The sequence below is a fragment of the Idiotropiscis lumnitzeri genome, chromosome 10 (assembly GCF_059441095.1).
Source record: "Idiotropiscis lumnitzeri isolate Australia: NSW breed Sydney's pygmy pipehorse chromosome 10, RoL_Ilum_1.0, whole genome shotgun sequence".
NCBI lineage: Eukaryota > Metazoa > Chordata > Actinopteri > Syngnathiformes > Syngnathidae > Idiotropiscis > Idiotropiscis lumnitzeri.
In genome coordinates, this window is record NC_142400.1 from 9,096,053 (window position 1) to 9,113,921 (window position 17,869).

The 17,869-nt window shown below is 40.4% G+C and overlaps 1 long non-coding RNA gene across 1 annotated transcript; it reads left to right on the plus strand.

Annotated features, from left to right (window-relative positions):
* The first annotated feature begins 1,356 nt into the window (after positions 1 to 1,356).
* On the plus strand, positions 1,357 to 13,064 carry LOC148329033 (uncharacterized). The gene is made up of 3 exons (XR_015845541.1): positions 1,357 to 1,808; positions 4,420 to 4,487; positions 13,015 to 13,064. It is a non-coding gene; the product is annotated as an uncharacterized LOC148329033 (long non-coding RNA).
* The last annotated feature ends 4,805 nt before the right edge of the window (positions 13,065 to 17,869 follow it).

The following is a 17,869-nucleotide window of genomic DNA, read 5'->3' on the forward strand; positions in this document are numbered from 1 at the left end:
TCAAACAATTCTCTTAAATACCAATGATTAAGAGTATCTTGCTTCTCCGAATCTGTTGTGGCATTGTCGTTAATGCTTCCTGTTTTACGTTCCTCCATGATGTTGTCCCTGTTTTTTTTCCACTTTAGAACACCCTAAATGCTCGGTCAATTAGATCTCAAATGTGGTTGACTTTACCTCTGTTTATGGGGTGTCATTATCCACAGAGGATAAAAAATTAACAGGCCTGGTGTTAGGACACTTTTTTTGTGGCTTGTGATCTATGGCCGAGTGACATTGTCATGCTGTTACGAGCTTCTCAGAACACACAAGCCTGCTGTCCAAGTAAACATGGTGAAGGTGAATTTAGCTCTTATGCTGCAAGCAAAGGAAATAAGAAGCCAACAGAAGTGAAGTCACGACTGAGAGTAAATGCTTTTAAATCCAAATGAAAAACTTTGCTTTGTTTCCCCAAACCTTTTATTAAGGTCTTTGAATCATTTTTTAATTTTTTTTCTGCAAGTAATTTTAGAAGCATTCTTTCTTTACTTTTAAACAGTTTTTAATGTGTTATGTTAATATGTTTCAATGTTATCATTTTATGTTCTTTGAGTCCATTTGGTAAACTACTTTATATTTCTCCCCTTTGCTTCTGAATGTTGTTCACTGTTCTGTTTATTAACACTTCTAAGTGTTGTGTCTTTGCCTTGTTTATTAAATGTGCAATAGAAATAATAAAGCTGCTTTTCCTTGCTGTGATGGCGGTGCTGATAACAAGTATAATCAAATCATGTGTTCTTTCTGGTATTGAATTGATACTTGTTTCAGGATGATAAGCACTTTCTCCAATTCATATCAGATTGTGGATAATTTGTGCATGGACTCTGGTCATGATGCGGGGGAAGCCATTGACGCACACACCAAATTAAGGCAGATAGTGAAACCATCTGACTTGTGGTTCTCTGCCAGAAACAAAAATATTAATTGTTAGCAAAAATCATTTTCACATTTAAACCTGATTTGTGGTTAACTTTTTTTTTTTGGGGGGTGGCGGGGTAAAAAACAGACACTGTGGCCAAGCAAGTCCAGCAGGCATTGGAAGACGACACACACGTAATTAAAAAGCGACTCACAAGCCCGCTGATAAAAAAAAAGAAGAAGAAAAATCCTACCATCCAATCACGAGGCGCGTATTTTTCTGACAACGTCCTAATTCTGGCCAATGACGAGCCCTGGTGGGCGGGGGAAGCTTTGACGCACTGAGACTCGTGATTGACGCAAGCTTTGTTGCTAATTTTAGCAACAAGCAGACGGAGGCTGGAGGTTCAAAGCGAGTCCATTCATTGTACCGGGGCGGGCCCTACTATTTCAGCGGCGCAATTGTGACCCAGCCAAGCCAAATATAGTCGTAGACAGGTATTTTTAGCCTTACAGCGTGTCCCCGTTTGCATTCGACCGAGGCGATACGGGATACCGGCTCGAAATCCCCACACAGTGAGCGCGCGCACGGTTTACAATCAGCTGATGTGACGCCGCCGCCGCGCTCACTAAAAAGCGACTCGACAAGTGAACACAGCAGCCGTCGAGAGTAAATTTCGCCACTTTTGAGTCTCTCTGTCCGGGGACCGGTGCTGGGGAACGCGGCTCGGTTCGTCGGGCACGCCATGGCAGGTCTGGGACCCGCGTGGAGCGGCTGCTTCCGTCGCTCCATTGTGGTCGATGCTCCAGGAGTGAAGCATCAGTTGGGTTGCTGTCAGTTTTTTTTAGTTAGTGATATTTTTATTTGGGAGAAACTTCAGACTGAACCTGAAATACAACAACAATGACAGGTGAATTTAATTTGAATGAAAATTTAATTTGCAATTTCTTTCGCATCAATATTGAGATTGCATTTATTATTTTAATTCAATTTTTTTTTTTTTTACAAACAGAAGCAATAAATTAAACTATATTGCAACAAGCAATTTCAGATTTATTAGATAAATGTTTTGGTTTTATGGGTTTAACTAAAATAAAGGCAAAAGAACCATTGTTAACTTAGAAACACTTTTAGTCCTTTAAGCGTTTACTAGTCATCAACAAATTTCTCCCAAACAACAGTGGCATAAACATAAGTCATCAAGGCATAAATCAGATAAGAACAATGAAAACAAATTGATCATTTTAACTTTCATTTTTCATTAAACTGATTTAAACACGTGGATTTCCCTTCTGAAGCACTGAACTTTTCCAGAGTACACTAAATAGAAAAAAACCCATAAAACATTACATTATGAACATATACCGTACCCTCCATAATTATTGGCACCCCTAGTTAACAAATATGTGTGTTTGATTTCAGAAGCATACTACCATACTGAAAATTGGTGAATTGTTTCACCAGGTACCCAATCAAGCTCCCATTGCTATTTCAGTCCCCAGACCTCAACCCAAATTCCATCGCTGAACAAAATCTTTTTTTGGGGAGTAATTAATTTTTGGAATCAATTAAGTTAAAATTATATTTTCTCTTGCAACACCTGGTGACATCTCCAACGCTAACGTTCTGCCACATTCCGTTCATGATATTGTCTGTCATGTTGATGGAGGCTTGGTCTTTTGACCAACGACCACAAAGAAATAGTCACCGGCTGCGAGTTATCGATTTTTTTTTTGTACTTGATGTGCCACATGTGCATTGCATTGCTTAGCAACCTGGTGAACTCTCAATTTGCACCGTCTTCTAATTAAGCGTTCTGTTATGAGCACGATATTCAGATTAAATTGCGTTATTGAATTTATTAAAAAGTGAATGCATAAGCACACATTTGACCGGCAGAAGACAAACTGGCATCTGTTGCAAACCACCGGCCGATCCAAGTCAACTGTCATTGACCCCATCTCACCCGCAAGCGGCAACCCTCATGAGGTTCCCTGGCATAAAAAAAAATCGATTGATGGATTTCTTTATGAACTTGATGAAAAGTGACTTGGCTCCTCACAACAAAACAGCTCCTCCTTACTGTTTTCGACTGATGTTGATGTTAGCTTGACTTGCTATTAAAGCGCCGTTTGTTCGCTAGGCAAATGACCTTGAACACCCCCTAGATTTAATATTTTCCATTTAAGTGTGCAATGAAAATTTCGGAGACACAGTATGCATTCTCCCGCATCGGCTAAGCTTGTTTGTGACACACTGAGTGTGTGTACGTGCGTGTTCGCAGCCACGAGGGCACACTGAACTCCAGATTTGACACTGCTGTAAGATTTTGCATACATTCAGGAAATGTACCCAAAGAATTATTCATCATTATTATCTGACCATTGCTTGGACTCATTTATCCCTCAATAAGACCTTGGCCTGGATCACATGTCCTTCTTTGGTTTCCCCTGTTCTGTTCTGCTTGCCTGAAGAGTTAGGATTTTTCTGGGACATCTGAAGCTATTTTTCTTTTATAAAAGGAAGTCTTTATTTTGAAAAAAAAAAAAAGGGCCTTTTCATATGTGTTGTTACTTTGAGGACATTTGCGCAAGCATGTCCTCACACCAGTTCATGTTCTCTGCCCCTGAGCATGTCAAGGTCATCGTATAGAGTCAGACTTTGCTTGTGGCCGTCAATTGTTTGTGTGTTTCACCTGGACCCTCTCGAGCTGCCTCGTCGGTAACCTCACAATGATGACGTGTAAATCCAGATTAGCTCGCTCCATTATACGGCCAGACCTGTAGTAGAGTAATATGAGATTATGACCATGTCCTCTAAATAGAATCAAACGTGCCGGTAATGAACAGTGTTCTCCTGCAGTGAAACGCACAATGTCGGGTTTGTTCACTGAAAATCCGTTGAGCTGATTTGAAGAGGCTTGATTAAACTCCTGTTTTGGATTTGACATTATTTCTCTCATGTTCAGTGAAAAAAAAAAAGAACATTTGAAAGGAAATTTCACATTCCTGAATAGCGACAATCAAAATCCGTTCTAATCCAGGTTTACTCGTTGAGCATATTTAAAAACAACGAGGTTGACAAAAATCATGTGTAGTTCATTTAAAACACAGGAACACAAGCCATTGAAGTTTATTTGTAGATAACCTGTCGTTTTTTGAAAGTCCCTGAATCAATCATGTCAAAATTCATCCGTTTTCTATGACACGGTCACGTGTCCTCATTCGGGCCACGGGTGAGCTGGAGCGTATCTCAACTGACTCTGGGGCGAGAGAAGTGGTGTACATCCTGGACTGGTTACCGGTAGCAAGGCTCAAAGAGAAACCATCATTCATACGAGACTCCCATACATGAACCATTAAGGAGTCACATTTTTGGAATGTGAGACGCGTCAGAACTGTGGGACAAACATGTGACGACCGAGCGTAAACATAACATACATTTAAACATATTTATTTTATGCCAATATGTCCCAGCCTCGATGCGATTTTTCACCTAATAATTGTTTTGCTTTCCCACAGGTCACTCAAACTGGGCTTCATTCAAAGTGATAGGAGCGGCATGGAACTGAACGTCACTGAAAACAATGGTGAGTTCATGCGTCCAGCATATTGTCGCAGATCACATTTATTTCCTTTGCAGTGAATAATGTCCTTAAAGGGGAAGTCCAGTCAAATCTGTTATTTACAGCAATGTGTTAGTCTAAAAACGGCATTCTGATTAATATTGCGTTTTTACCCATCTCAGTAGGTGGCCATTTTGCCATCATGACATCACAAGTGCCTAAATGCCAATCACGACTCAAACCCAGAAAGCAGGTGAGCCGTGATTGGTTGATTTGCTCGAAAGAACATTTTTGACTTTGACTTCCTCTTTTATACATCGATAGGAGGACATCTTTCTTCATTCATTACTTTTTATTAGTAGTTATTCAAGTTTATGCAAGAATTACCATGAGAATTTGTGGCAAGACGAAATCATTTAATGTGTTGTGGATACGGATTAAATGTATGAAAATTTATGGTTAAGCATCTTCCAGGATGCACGAGTCCTCGGTCTAGTCTTGGTTGAATGTTCTGAACTCCTGTTTTCATTCCAGTGCAACTATAATAATGTTGCCCATTTCTCAAGAAGAAATATTCTGTATATCCAAATATGGTCGATTACATACTTTTTCACAAATCAATACTAATGGTCAGTCATTGTGTGGTTTGTTATTTTGAAAAATGATTAACCAACTGTACTTTTGATTTTCTGGGAAATCGTCGTTTTGGTGATGCAAGGAATCCGCCCAAAAGTAACGTTATGTCCTTCTCAATCAAAAGCGCCCTAGTAGTGTACATTTTTTTTTTTAAGCAATGAATTTCACACAATTGTTAGAATTCTCACTGACCATCCCAAGTAGTCCAAAGTGCGGCTTTGGCCAGATTAGGATTGTTTGCCTTTGGTCAGTACAAAGCACCATTCTGATGCGGAAGAACTGTTTTGCTCCAACATACTTTACAGTCATGTCAGATTTATGGCCAAGACAGTTTCTCCCTTCCGACCACGACTCAGTTTGTGAGCCGTTCCAGTTTCTCAGCAACTTAACAACAGACCCACAGCACCGAGATGCAGTGAATTCTGGTTTATCGCAGGGCACAAGTGAAAAGTGATTGTGTCACTTTGAATGAGGCCTCTATGTGGACTGGCCAAAGCGGTAGCACTCAGCAGTCCGGTGACACCGGAGAGCGAGGAGAGCACAGACAGAGGCGGAGGGGGGAACAGAGGAAGGCTTTTATCTCACTGTCACCAAATCTGCCGCAACTGTACGTCAGAGCACAAGGAAGGAGGGGGGGCGTGCGGAGGAGGGGGTTGCCTGCAAGGTGGCAAACTGCTCAATGGCGGCATTCTTCCTTTTCCGTGGACGCACACACCCCGGGGGGATTCCCCCACCCGGGATTGCCCAAGTGGAGTAACGCAAGCCATCCTTGCCTTATCAGCCCAGTGCCCAAATACAGGAGAAAGAAGCGAGAAGTGTTTCCATGAACCACGACGCAGGCGGACGTACAGTACAGTATACCACTCTGGGCCATTAGTCGATGCTATCACATGTTTTGGTGCTTTCCGCGCCGGGATGCATTTCCACACAGTAACGTTAAGCAGTATGCGCGTAATGTTCCGCCGCCCCCCCACACGCTTGTTTGATGTCATATTTATCACCTTGTTTTATGGTTACGCCGGCTAGCCACGCAAATCAGGGTGTGTAACAGTAGAGTAGAGAGCGACCCAACCCCCGTTTCTTCATGCGCACTTTTCTCCACGTTTTTGCATACATGTGCATGTGAGCTGGTTTATGAGTGAGTTGAAGTTTAGTACCTCCACCGCACACATTTTCCTCCATGCCATGGATTCATTTGCATTGTTCCAAAGAGTTTATTGAAAGTCATGCAATTTTTTTTTTCCTATGGGGCAGGCATCACCTTGTGTGCACATATTTAAAACGTCAATGTGTACTGTACACTTGAGCGCTTATTCTGCTCTTTCTCGACTACATTCCCCATTAATTTAGCAAATTAGCATTAGCTTCTCCGTCTTCTCGTGTTCTGTCTTGTTGCTCGATGTCGCATGCTTAGATCCTCGTCGTCCGCCATTAGTGATAGCGCTTCTTGTTTGAAGTGTAGCTTATTTGCTGCCTAGGAAGTGATGAATTAGTTACTTAGAGGAGAAGAATACGCTCTGCTCAACTCAGAGCTGCTTGGATTGGTTAGTGTGTCTTGTGCATGGATAGCATGCTACTTCTGAATGGTGAGCTTGGGAGTATTCCAGCACAATAAAAAAAAAAAATCCAAGATATTGTCTGAGATCACAATCTCCATCCCCAAAACGATTAATGGTTTAGCCCCACAAGGAATAATATTGTACGTTTAGCCTTGCTATCAAAGTTCACAGAGTTTATGTGCTCTTAATGTCTCATTGTTTGGTGGGTTACCAAAAGAAAAACATGAAGGAATCTTGCTCTTTAGCAATAGCATCACATGGTTCGATGACGCTGGTGTGACTTTTACGGGGTTTTTTGAGCGGTATTGGATTCGAGGGGGGCACGGGATCTTGTTTGGACGAGAGGACCAGTGAGTCACCACAGTAAAGATAGTTGTTCAAAGGCCATTTTCAGGGAGATGTTAGAAAGGGGAACATGTGACATTGTTTTGTCACTGATGTCGAAATGCACAACTCGACCTCCCACTCAAGTGGATGGTGGTGACCTTAAATCAAGCGTGGGCAAGGTACGGCCCGGGGGCCACATGTGGCCCGTTAAACATTTTAAGCCGGCCCGCTGAACTTGAAAAAAAATTAAACGAATAAAACTTGTTAATGTTTTATTTTCTAAATACTGTGGTTTTTCAAACACATATATTTTTGTTGTAATGCTTTTGTTTATTTTCATTTAAAATTTAATTTATTTTTTTTCTCTGATGAGGTGAGGTTACCAAAACACTCCATGCAAACAATTTGTTTTGAAGCAGATATTTTTTTGTTTAAAAAAGGGTTAAAATGGTGTCAAAATTTCAAGCTCAATCAATACAAACATCTCTTTGAAGTCTACTATGGCAAATAGTCTTCTATTAGTTGTGAGTTGTAGTTGACTGACATTCATTAAAATATCAGCAAAGTCCGTTTCCTTTCCTTCCCGTAGGGCGTGTGACTTGAGGTGAAAAAAGCAATCAGGCAACTTAACTGCTGATTGCCTGCTACAAAGAACCAATCAGATATTGCTGTGTGCGGGACAATCTGCTTCTGCAGGCAGGGCCACGAGCACAGCAGAGAGAGAGAGAGAGAGAGAGAGAGAGAGAGAGAGAGAGAGAGAGAGAGAGAGGGAGAGTGGGAGGGAGGGAGGGAGAGAGAGAGAGAGGTGTGCTGCAGTGAGACAAAATAAACCAGCGTTTAATTTATCAGCCTTGAAAGTTAAAAAAAATAATCGGCAAAAGGCCAAATATCAGCCCCGATAATCGGCCTGGTCGATAATCGGTCTATCACTAGTCCTAAATCAGAGGCCCTTGAAATGTTGGCGGGTGTGTGCAACAACCACATTTTCAGTTAGAAGGTGGTGTCTTCCCTCTTTGAAGTGATTTAAGCCTGGCGTCATTTTCGTATACCACAAAAACGTGAGGGCTTTTAGTATCCACTCTATACGTTTTAGCCTGCAGCTATTAGAGGACACATTGCATATCTCACGTCTCTTCACCACAACTCACTTCCACTCCCCCAACACTCACTAAGGTTGAAACCTTCTAATCATAGAACTGGCTTGTCTTGTTGAGAACTCAGATGGGATTTTCAATGTCCTTGTTTCACTCGGTGCTCGGTATTCAACCCAATGAATGTTTGTCTGCTAACCGTTAAACTATATATTGAGGTCAAGTGTGTGACCGTTTGATCCACAGGTCTGTAATTGCCGTGGAACAAGCAAAGATATCTCCCGTTCCACACTTTCCTGCCACACTCTAAATTGGACTCTCCTCCCATATGAAAGAAACAGACTAGACTATTGTTACCGACCTCTATGATGTGTTTTGAACTCACAGTCTGTCATTTTGTATTTCAGTTTTTCTGGTTGTAGGATACAACGGACTTGTTGTTGTCCGTTTGTCTTGCCGCTGCAGACAACGTATTTCGTGCAGTATTTTGAAATTAGTACTTGAGATGAGATCCTGACATAAGGCATAAAAGGTATCATTTCCTGCGCTTTTGGATAATGTGTGACATTTTTTGTCAAATATTTTCATGAAGCTAGTTTATTAACTTCTCGCCTAAGACCTTCACATGTTTATTTGTTCTTATTTAGGTGATCATGAATTTCCCGTTGCTCAATAAAAGAAACTTAATATAATGCTTATTTAAAAAAGAAAAACGGCAACAATGAGGCATGACCTAGCTTAGCCTTTTTTTGATAACCTGTAGTACATGCTGTCAAAAGTTGATCTCAATGTCATCCCAAGCATAGCTTTGTGCGACGTCTGCGTGAGCCTCAAATCTGTCAACGACGCAATTTCTCGACAAGTTAGAGTGATTAGCGTATCAGCGGTTGCATTCAGTTCATTACCATTTTGGATAATTACAAGTCTCTACCGTTTAATGATCACATTCCTATATGTGTTGCAGCATAAGGGCAATTGTTTCATTTTTGTTTTTGGATGGTGAAACGCCGCAGACAGAGGAGCTAGGAAAAAAAAAGCAACCATCACTTTAACTTTTGTCTTGGCTTGTATATTCGGGTGAAAAGCGTTTTCGAATTGTGAACGTAGAGAAGACTTGTTGCTAAAACTCCTTCTAACGATTCAGTGTTGCGTAAAGGTGCAATAGAACGCATATTTATTTTTTTTATATCATGAAATGGTGACTTTTTAAGTTTTATTGCAATATCGGCATTGGCCTTTTCCGATGGCTGATTAGAAACTAATTTTAAACTGCGGTTTCTTCAGGGAACTTCTTATTTAAAATTTCCGTTACATTTATGAGATGCTGCTGAGCTTGGTAACTCGTTGCACTTTTTTTTTGTTTGAATTTAACACAAAGTAGGAAACTTTAGGGAGCTACTTATTTGTTAAAGTTTTGATTTCACTTTCAAAGCTGCTGATCAGCATGGGAACTTCCTGCACTTTTTGTTAAATTGTCAATTGACCCAAGACAAAAAGTCAGTAAAGTTGTTTAATAAACGTGTGCTAGGACAGCCATTCCCAAAAGGGAATTGTTTAGAATGGGTGATGTAAAGTGTGCTGTAATTCTTGATCCTTGAGGTATTCTCACTGAAGCTTGTCGCAGACATTTTGGTAAGACACCTGGGATAACATTTGCCCACTTAAACCATTTTTTTTTTTTTTTTTACACCCAACTTCCATTCTGTGTTCAAAGTGAATGACTACAATGCTTGGAAATACACAGTCACAATATATTTATTCACATGTGTGGACATCGTGGCTTGAATATTGAGAGATCATAAATTTGGCTTCGGGCTCCTAACGTGTGCTCGTATGCACATGCATCATGCAGCTCAGGTTTATTCAGGTTTTACTACTGGATTAATATTACCCTTTATTAATCTGGGATTGCAAACATTTCTCAGTAAGTGCCACTAACCAACCTAAAGTAGGTACAGCGCATATAATAAAAAAAAAAAGACACACCCCTGTTTAAATGCCATTTTTTTGTGATGTAACCAAATTACACCCCCAAAAAAATCCAAACATTATATATATATATATATATATTATAATATTAAAATGTTCAGTTGAATTGAAGAAAAATATTTTGGAGAGTGTAAGTAAAAAATAAACCACAGAGTTAATGTGGTGACATGAGTGATTAGGCTGTGTTCAGAATTAATCATCCACATTTAAACATCCTGAACTCAAGTTGAGCTGTTCGAGTAGGCTGTATATGCTTTCTAGCAGATTCTTGAGTATTTTTTTCACACTGACTGCTATTTGGAACTGTTCGTAATTCCCTGGACCTTGACCGAGGCCCCAGATGAGGCAAAACTATATCGCTGTTCAAATGTTCCACCTTGCTTTCATTGGACTGTTCCCACTTTTGTTTGCGAGATTTTAAGTTTTTTTTCTTTCTTTGTGAGACAACAATTCCATTTTCGCCAGCCTAGCCTAGCCCATATAAAGAAGATGGAAGATTGTTGTCACTTGTACTAAACAGAAATTCCTGAAAGTTCTTCACTGCTGCTGTCTAACTCTTGGCAACTTCCGTGACCAGTTTTTTGTATGAATATCCAGTTCTTGGCTCTGTCACCGTTTTGCCGTATTTTTTTCCCCACTTGATAATAACGTCTTTACTGTGATCCATGGTTAATTTAATGCCTTATATTTAATGTATTTATTTATTTATTTGTTTACACCCTTCACCCAACTGATACCTTTGAGCCGTGAGATTTCTCTGATGATGTGAAAGCTCTCTTATGATGGAAAGTGCGACTAGAAAAATGTCACGAAAAGCTGACTCCAATTTAACATGAGTTTGAATATGATTGGTTAATCTTAAATAATGCCACATCCACAGTTCTAAAGAGTGTGAACACTTGCGGAACAAAGTGCGGCCCTAATACACTTCAGACTTTCCCATTCACATTTATGCAGAAACAAAAATTCTCATTGTGTGCATTCCTTGATCAACCTCTTCTTAAATCCGAATCTTAATTGTAAAATGACATCCCGAAATTGATTGACTGTTTATATTTTATTGGTATGATTAAGCAACTTTTGTCCAGAATAGAGACAATAAATGGACATACTTAAAATAAAGTAATCCCAGTTTTGGTTTTCTACAACCTGGATTTGCAAATTGGCATCTGTGGAAACGGCACACTCATCTGCGACCAGCGGTCTTTGCTCCTGTGAGTTTCATCGTGAGTCTCCCAGAAACCCTCAGTTTGGAATAAGTAAAAAAAAAAAAAAAGAAAATTCCATAACAACGATAGTCCAGGATGGAGGAGTGCCAGTCGTTTTTTTTTTTATGCTCAGCCAGCTGCATACCTGCAGATCAAGTACTTGCCACTCCCCATGACTGTAACCGCTCACTTATTTAGTGAGAATGCAGAAGCCATAAAAGCAGTCATAAGATAAGTTTTTTACGTCCAATATTTGCAGGGAATATCAACTTCAATTATCATCTTCATCAAAATACAACATTAAAATGAGGTTTTGCAGTTTTCACAACAACATTACGTCGCAAGCCTAGCGGGGGTAATAATCTTCATTTGGCATCGTTTGAAACTTGAAACGTTCCACTTTGCTTTCAACTATGCCCACCGAGATGATTTTAACGTCGTCAAGTTTGAATGTATGGAGTGAGTTAACTTCCTACTTGCCGCTGCTATGACTTGGGCCGCTTCAGATTATTCTGACTCACCGTTGTAAGGCGGACCAGTGCTGGCTCGTTCATGCTTAAAAATCTCTTACCTAACCTTGAGATCGGCGCATGTAGAAACTCTGCAACACACTTCTTCAGGTGAAGCCAGTCTTCGTAAAAGCGGATTTTCTTTTTAGCATATCGTGTAACTGATTTTTAACACTTTTTTTTTTATTGCTAATTATATTTGATTTTGGCATCTGCCATCTTGGCACATGATAGGAAGCGGAAGTGTAATGAATTTTGGTTTGGCGGAGTTCCCGTGCTCACAGGTGTCACAACAAACACCGAAGACCCGCGGCTATTTTTATTTTTAGAATCTAATTAGCGAACGAACCAAACAAACCGAACGCGAGGAAGAGTTGCACATATTGTCAATATTATAACCTTTGTAATTCCAATATTAGTTAGTTCGTTTTAATCTAACCATTTTTCTCTACGACTTACTGTCACCTCATTCGGGTCGCGTTTCACACAACAGTCATATTCGCACCTGTGGACAATTTAGAGCTGGGGTGGGCAAACTTTTTGCATTGGGTTCTAAAATTTGACAGAGGTGTTGGACCAGGAGCAGATGGATGGAGTGGTTTGGTAACCTCACTTCATCGGCGAAAAAAAATACATTCAATTTGAAATGAAAGTGAACGAAAGCAAGTCTTTGAAAAACCACAGTATTTTGAAAATAAAACATTCACAAGGTTGATTATTTAAATTTTTTTCAAGTTAGGCGGGCCGGATTAAAACGTCTAACGACGCGCCGCATGTGGCCCCCGGGCCGTAGTTTGACCACACCTGATTTAGAGTCTTCAATGAATATTACATTCATGGTTTTGGAATGTGAGAGGAAGCTGGAGTACCCAGAGAAATCCTTGAAGACATTTTATCCACTTTCATTGGACGAAATCAAAATCATCCGTCCACAAGACTCTTGTCCTTGGAAACTGAAACCAAAGCCAGCTCACTTAGGCCTACCTGGCTCTTTTTCTCTTTCTTCTCTTATAACGTCACAGAACAGCTGGACCATACTCAGATCAGTGCAGGTCAGACTTCCCAACTGCAATTCACCTCCACTGGTCTGACTCTTTACTCCTGTCCGGTTATCTCCGGGCACTCTGTGTTGACCTCTCTTTAAACCTTCCATTCACTTCTTCCTCTGTGCTCTCTTTCCTTTCTCCCTTTCTTTTGTCCCCCACCCACTCCTGGTCCTTCCCTCCATGAAGGGGAACTTCCACTGCAGCCTCGCATCCAGGAACAGGCTTCCACTGTGGAAACAGCCACATAATACCGCTCAAGTGTACTTTCCAAACGGAGGTGAGGGAGAACAGACACACACACACACACACACACCCCCACACACACACACCCACACACACCCCAGTCACAGCTAGGTGAATAAATACCCCTGGACTCTATTTTGCACGTGTGTTATCTATGAACCGTCCAACAGTGTTTCAGGTTCCCCCCAAAAATGCATCTGTTTTATTTTCAAATTTCCCATCCTCTTCATTGACTGAATTCTGCTCCCAGTGAGCACTGAGAACCCAAACAGTGTCCATGACTGATGTCTGTATGTCACCATGTTGTGTTGTTTCTGATACCAAGGATGCTTGACCACGTCTGAGCAAGGAAGAACGCTCACTTCTAAATTAACACAATGCACAAAAAGAACCATTATGCAACAACAACAAAAATCTGCCTACTTGAGGTTCACAGGAGTTCTTGCCTGATAATGAGCAATTGCCTTCATGTGGCTATTACACATACAGGAAATGAAAAAAGAAGGCCTTGCAGTATTTTCTGGCGTCCGGCGGAATCCTTGCATCTCCAAAACGACGTCTTTGTTCAACCACTAACATCACATCGTCAACACTTTAGATTGGTCAAAAATTGGCAAAAATAACACCCACCAGAGTAGACTGATTAGTCGTATAGATTTATGAAAAAAAATGAAATTTACCCAATTGTGACATAGAAGGGTTTAGCCCGACGTCAGCTCCACTGTTCCAGCTACCACAGCGAATACTGTAGTCTTGGGAGAATTCTTTCGAGATTCGTTAGTGTCTATGCGGCCTTTTGTCCATTCACCCCGAAGAGAATTTTGACACTCATGCTTGAACAAAATAAGGCTTTCGCTGAAAAAAGCTGGCCGTACCATACTCAGTACTGCATTGTGCATCCAAGCATTTACAATGTCGAGCTTATGATATTTTATGCATGTGATTTCAGCATTATTGGCATTTTACTGTAAGGTTATTAAAAGGAAAAATACAGTAGTTTAATTTGTGACGCTGTTTTTAATCCTTGAATGTGATGTGGGTTTGCTTTACGTTATACGTTTTGCCGCAGGGTTGGACTTGACACGATGACGATGTATCACAGTCACTATTCATTGGATTTTCTGTAATTTTTCCTAAAAGGCAGAGTTTCTGAGTAAATGTTACATCAGGTGTGGGCAAACTACGGCCCGCGGCCCACATGCGGCCCGTTAGACGTTTTAATCCGGGCCGCCGATCTTGAAAAAAAAAAAAAATTATAAACCTTGTTCATGTTTTCTTTTCTAAATACTGTGTTTTTTCAAAGACATATGTGTTGTTGTAATTTTTTTGTTCACTTTCATTTAAAATTAAATGTATTTTTTTTTTCTCCGATGAGCTGAGGTTACCAAAACACCAGAACCCATTGTGGTCTGCCAATCAAAAAGTTTGCCCATCCCCGTGTTACATAAACCAAAAAAATGTATTTCCTATCCTCATTGGGTAAAAATCAAATTAACCAAAGTAAGTATTTGCTACTCTTTTTTGGGAAGGGGAATAAGGTCATGTTTGGATGAAAAAAAAAAAATCACGATGCATGATCCTAGATGTTTTTGGTGAGGCCTATACAGTAGGTTGATTCATCCTAAACAAGCTAAGTCGTAGATGTTAAAATTACCGTCTCGTGTCTTGAGTCGCTCCTCTGTTTTGAACAAAAAATCCTCCTATCAAGGCGGCAAAATAGTGGAAACTCCTTGGGAATGGGTTCCATGGAATGTCTGGGCATTATTCCATCCGTCTTTTCCCCAGCGGAGTTGACTCTTCATCTACTGTAAACCCATTGGTGTGCATTATGAAAAATGCACCACAGAACAGTCGCCTTAACTTAAAAGTAAGCACGGAAGTGATGTTTGGATGTGCATGGGTTCCCTCTACCATGTACACGCGAGCTGATGCAAGACAAATTAGCCAAATTGATGTATTCATGCGCTCACCACTTAAACAAAACAATTGTTGTTCTAACATCATGTATTATAAAGTACGACACTCTTAACTGTAATTTGAGTGCCACTGCTTAACTAACTCAAGCTGGGACAGCCCACTAAAGTGTGATATGCACGCTCCTTCTAATGTTATGTATCACATTAAAGACCAAGAGGAAAAAAATCACAACCTAAGTGCAGTTGGTCAATATCATATCAAAAGTTTGAGAAATACTGCAACAAACCACTAAAATATACAAGCAAATGTCACCATGACAACAACAGAGGCACTAGCCTCTTGATTACAAGCGACCGTCCCGTCACTAGGATTAGGAAGTTGTTATTTTAGGAAGAAAATTGCGTATGTCTGCATGATAAGTCATTTTCTTTTTTGCCTCTCGGATTTCTTATTGGTTTGTATTTTCTCATTCGGTTTTTTATATATCTCTGTTTTCGTCTTCCTCCCCCAACATTGGAATGTAACTGCAGGTCAACCTTGTGACTCATCTCTCCCACACTGACCACAACGCCGCTGCGCTGCGCGGACTTAGTCTCTCATGCAGTAGCGGCACACACTCCAAATCCGACAGATACGCGTGCTGACCCACACTGTTGCGTCACACACTCTTTGTGGTAACTACCAGACAGCTGTGCTTGCTCTACGATCCTCTCAGCCATGATGTCAGAGCAATAATGTGTGTGATTGGCTGATGTTGGAGTGTCTCCTATGTGAGTGTGTGGGTGTGTGTTTGGCAGTGTGTATTTCATAGCGGGTCGCGGTCAAGGATGGAAGGGTCAAAAGTTTTGTCACCCCCTTTGTGTCTTGTTCCACCACCAGTTGGGAAAAAATGTGTTTTCCTGTTTTTTGCTAAGTCGTGACCTACTTTTATGGGAGTTAAAATTAAGAAAGGAAAAGTATTGTTGAAAAACACCAACACTTATTCCGTATTGCTACTTTTTGGCCGTCCATAGAAAATTGCAGAGTCTGCCGCTACTTTGGGTTTTGCTGCTATTTGCACTACAGTTAAATCTTGTTTGAGTATAGTTGTGTAGTATTTTTTTGGTTCAATGTTTTATTCTTGGTAAGAACACAAAGTAAGAGTTGCATCCTGATTTCGTTGCACTGAGTCATAAAATGACAATCAAGGTTTTCTGTTCTACATGCGGCATACTTTTTTAACACAAGCTGACATGTTCAAAACGCCTTTTAAATTGCCTCTTTTGGCGCCGATGTAACTAACTCAGCTAACTTACCCACAGGTTTGCTGTAGTCAATCACTAGCCTATGCTCACATGTAGTCATAATTACACAAAATATTTTCATGAAAAACACTTCTGGTCCATCAAGATGAAACAATACAACGAGGAGACCAAGTGTTCCAAAAGAATTTCCTGGTGCCGTTTTTGTAACCTCAAAATGTCAAATGTCCACAATTTGCGGTGTAGTTTCACATCAGTTTAATACACTGGACAGAGAATTTGTGTTTTGGTCGGTGCAGTTGTAGGCAGTTTTAGCAACAAATTTCAAACTGGCTCCAAGTTAACTATTTTGTGTCCGCATGTAAACATTTTTTCGGAGTGGAAAAAGCAGCTGCCTCTATAAAAGGGAAGGCCTCTATTTGAAGAAATGCATCATTTATGTTTTTTTTTTCTTCAATTAATCGTTGCTCTTGGGTATACAATTGACGATTATTTGAATTATCGATTAATCTGTCGATTATATTATATTTTAATCGATCCACACAAAGATAATCAGTCCGCTTTCATGGAGAACTACTGAAATTGGAGAATATATCTTAAAATTAGGACAATTTTCATTTAAAAAAGGTTCATTAATTGGTTTATTGTTGTGCTGCTAATTGACTATTTTAAACAGAATCTTATCGCAGACGTGATTTCGATGTCGTTCCCACGACTTAAAAGCATTTATTAATTGAGGTCAGAAAAACTCCGTCCAAATTTCAAAATCAAACGTCTGTATTACAGTATGTGGTTCATTAATAGATAGAGGGATTTAAAAAAAAAAAAAGCTCATTTGTGTCAACAAAAAACTAGGTCATGAGACCGCGACAGTGTAAAAGTAATAAAAAGTGTCTTTGTCGTAATTTAACATAGTTGAATCGAAATGACATTTTTTTAAACACAGTTGTGCGTGTCTATGCGTGTCCCCATTCATAGTCACCATGGTGAAGTCCTAAAAAGTCGCCATGACAACTCCATCCGCAGCCACGTTGTGTGCCAAAACACGCAACTGTCTCCTATGCATCACCACTGTTCACACAAACGCTCATGGAGTCACTATCGCACACAACAAAGACACCCACACGTGCGCCAACGTGTGTGACGCTTTTAAAATGGGTGTCAAAATAGATGCGCAGTATAAAAAAAAAAAAAGTGGTGTTTATGACGATTAAATTGGTACGTTGGTAAGCAGGATCACCAAAATGAAGTCCTATTTTTATTCCATCCAGTTTTTGAATTGTAATTTTTTTTATTTATTAAAAAATAAATAAATCAAAGTGTTGTGTTGAAGCAAGAAACGCTAAAGGCTTGTGCCCGACGGTGATCCCACCCCACTCACTTCACCTCTACGCGAGCACACACACACACACACACACACAGCTTGCCTTGAGCACATTTTACTCCTCGATGGTCGCCCCCTCCGTGATCTCTTCTTATATCTGACCCATTTTCCTGCGCGCACTGTAGTCACCCGCTCTGCCACACGCCCACCCCTCTTGTGTTTCCACTGGGGTGGAAAACACAAGTAGAGTGGGAAAAAATGAGGGGTGGTCTCTATGGAAGATGAGTCGGAGGGGGAAGAAAAGTACCAGGATGAG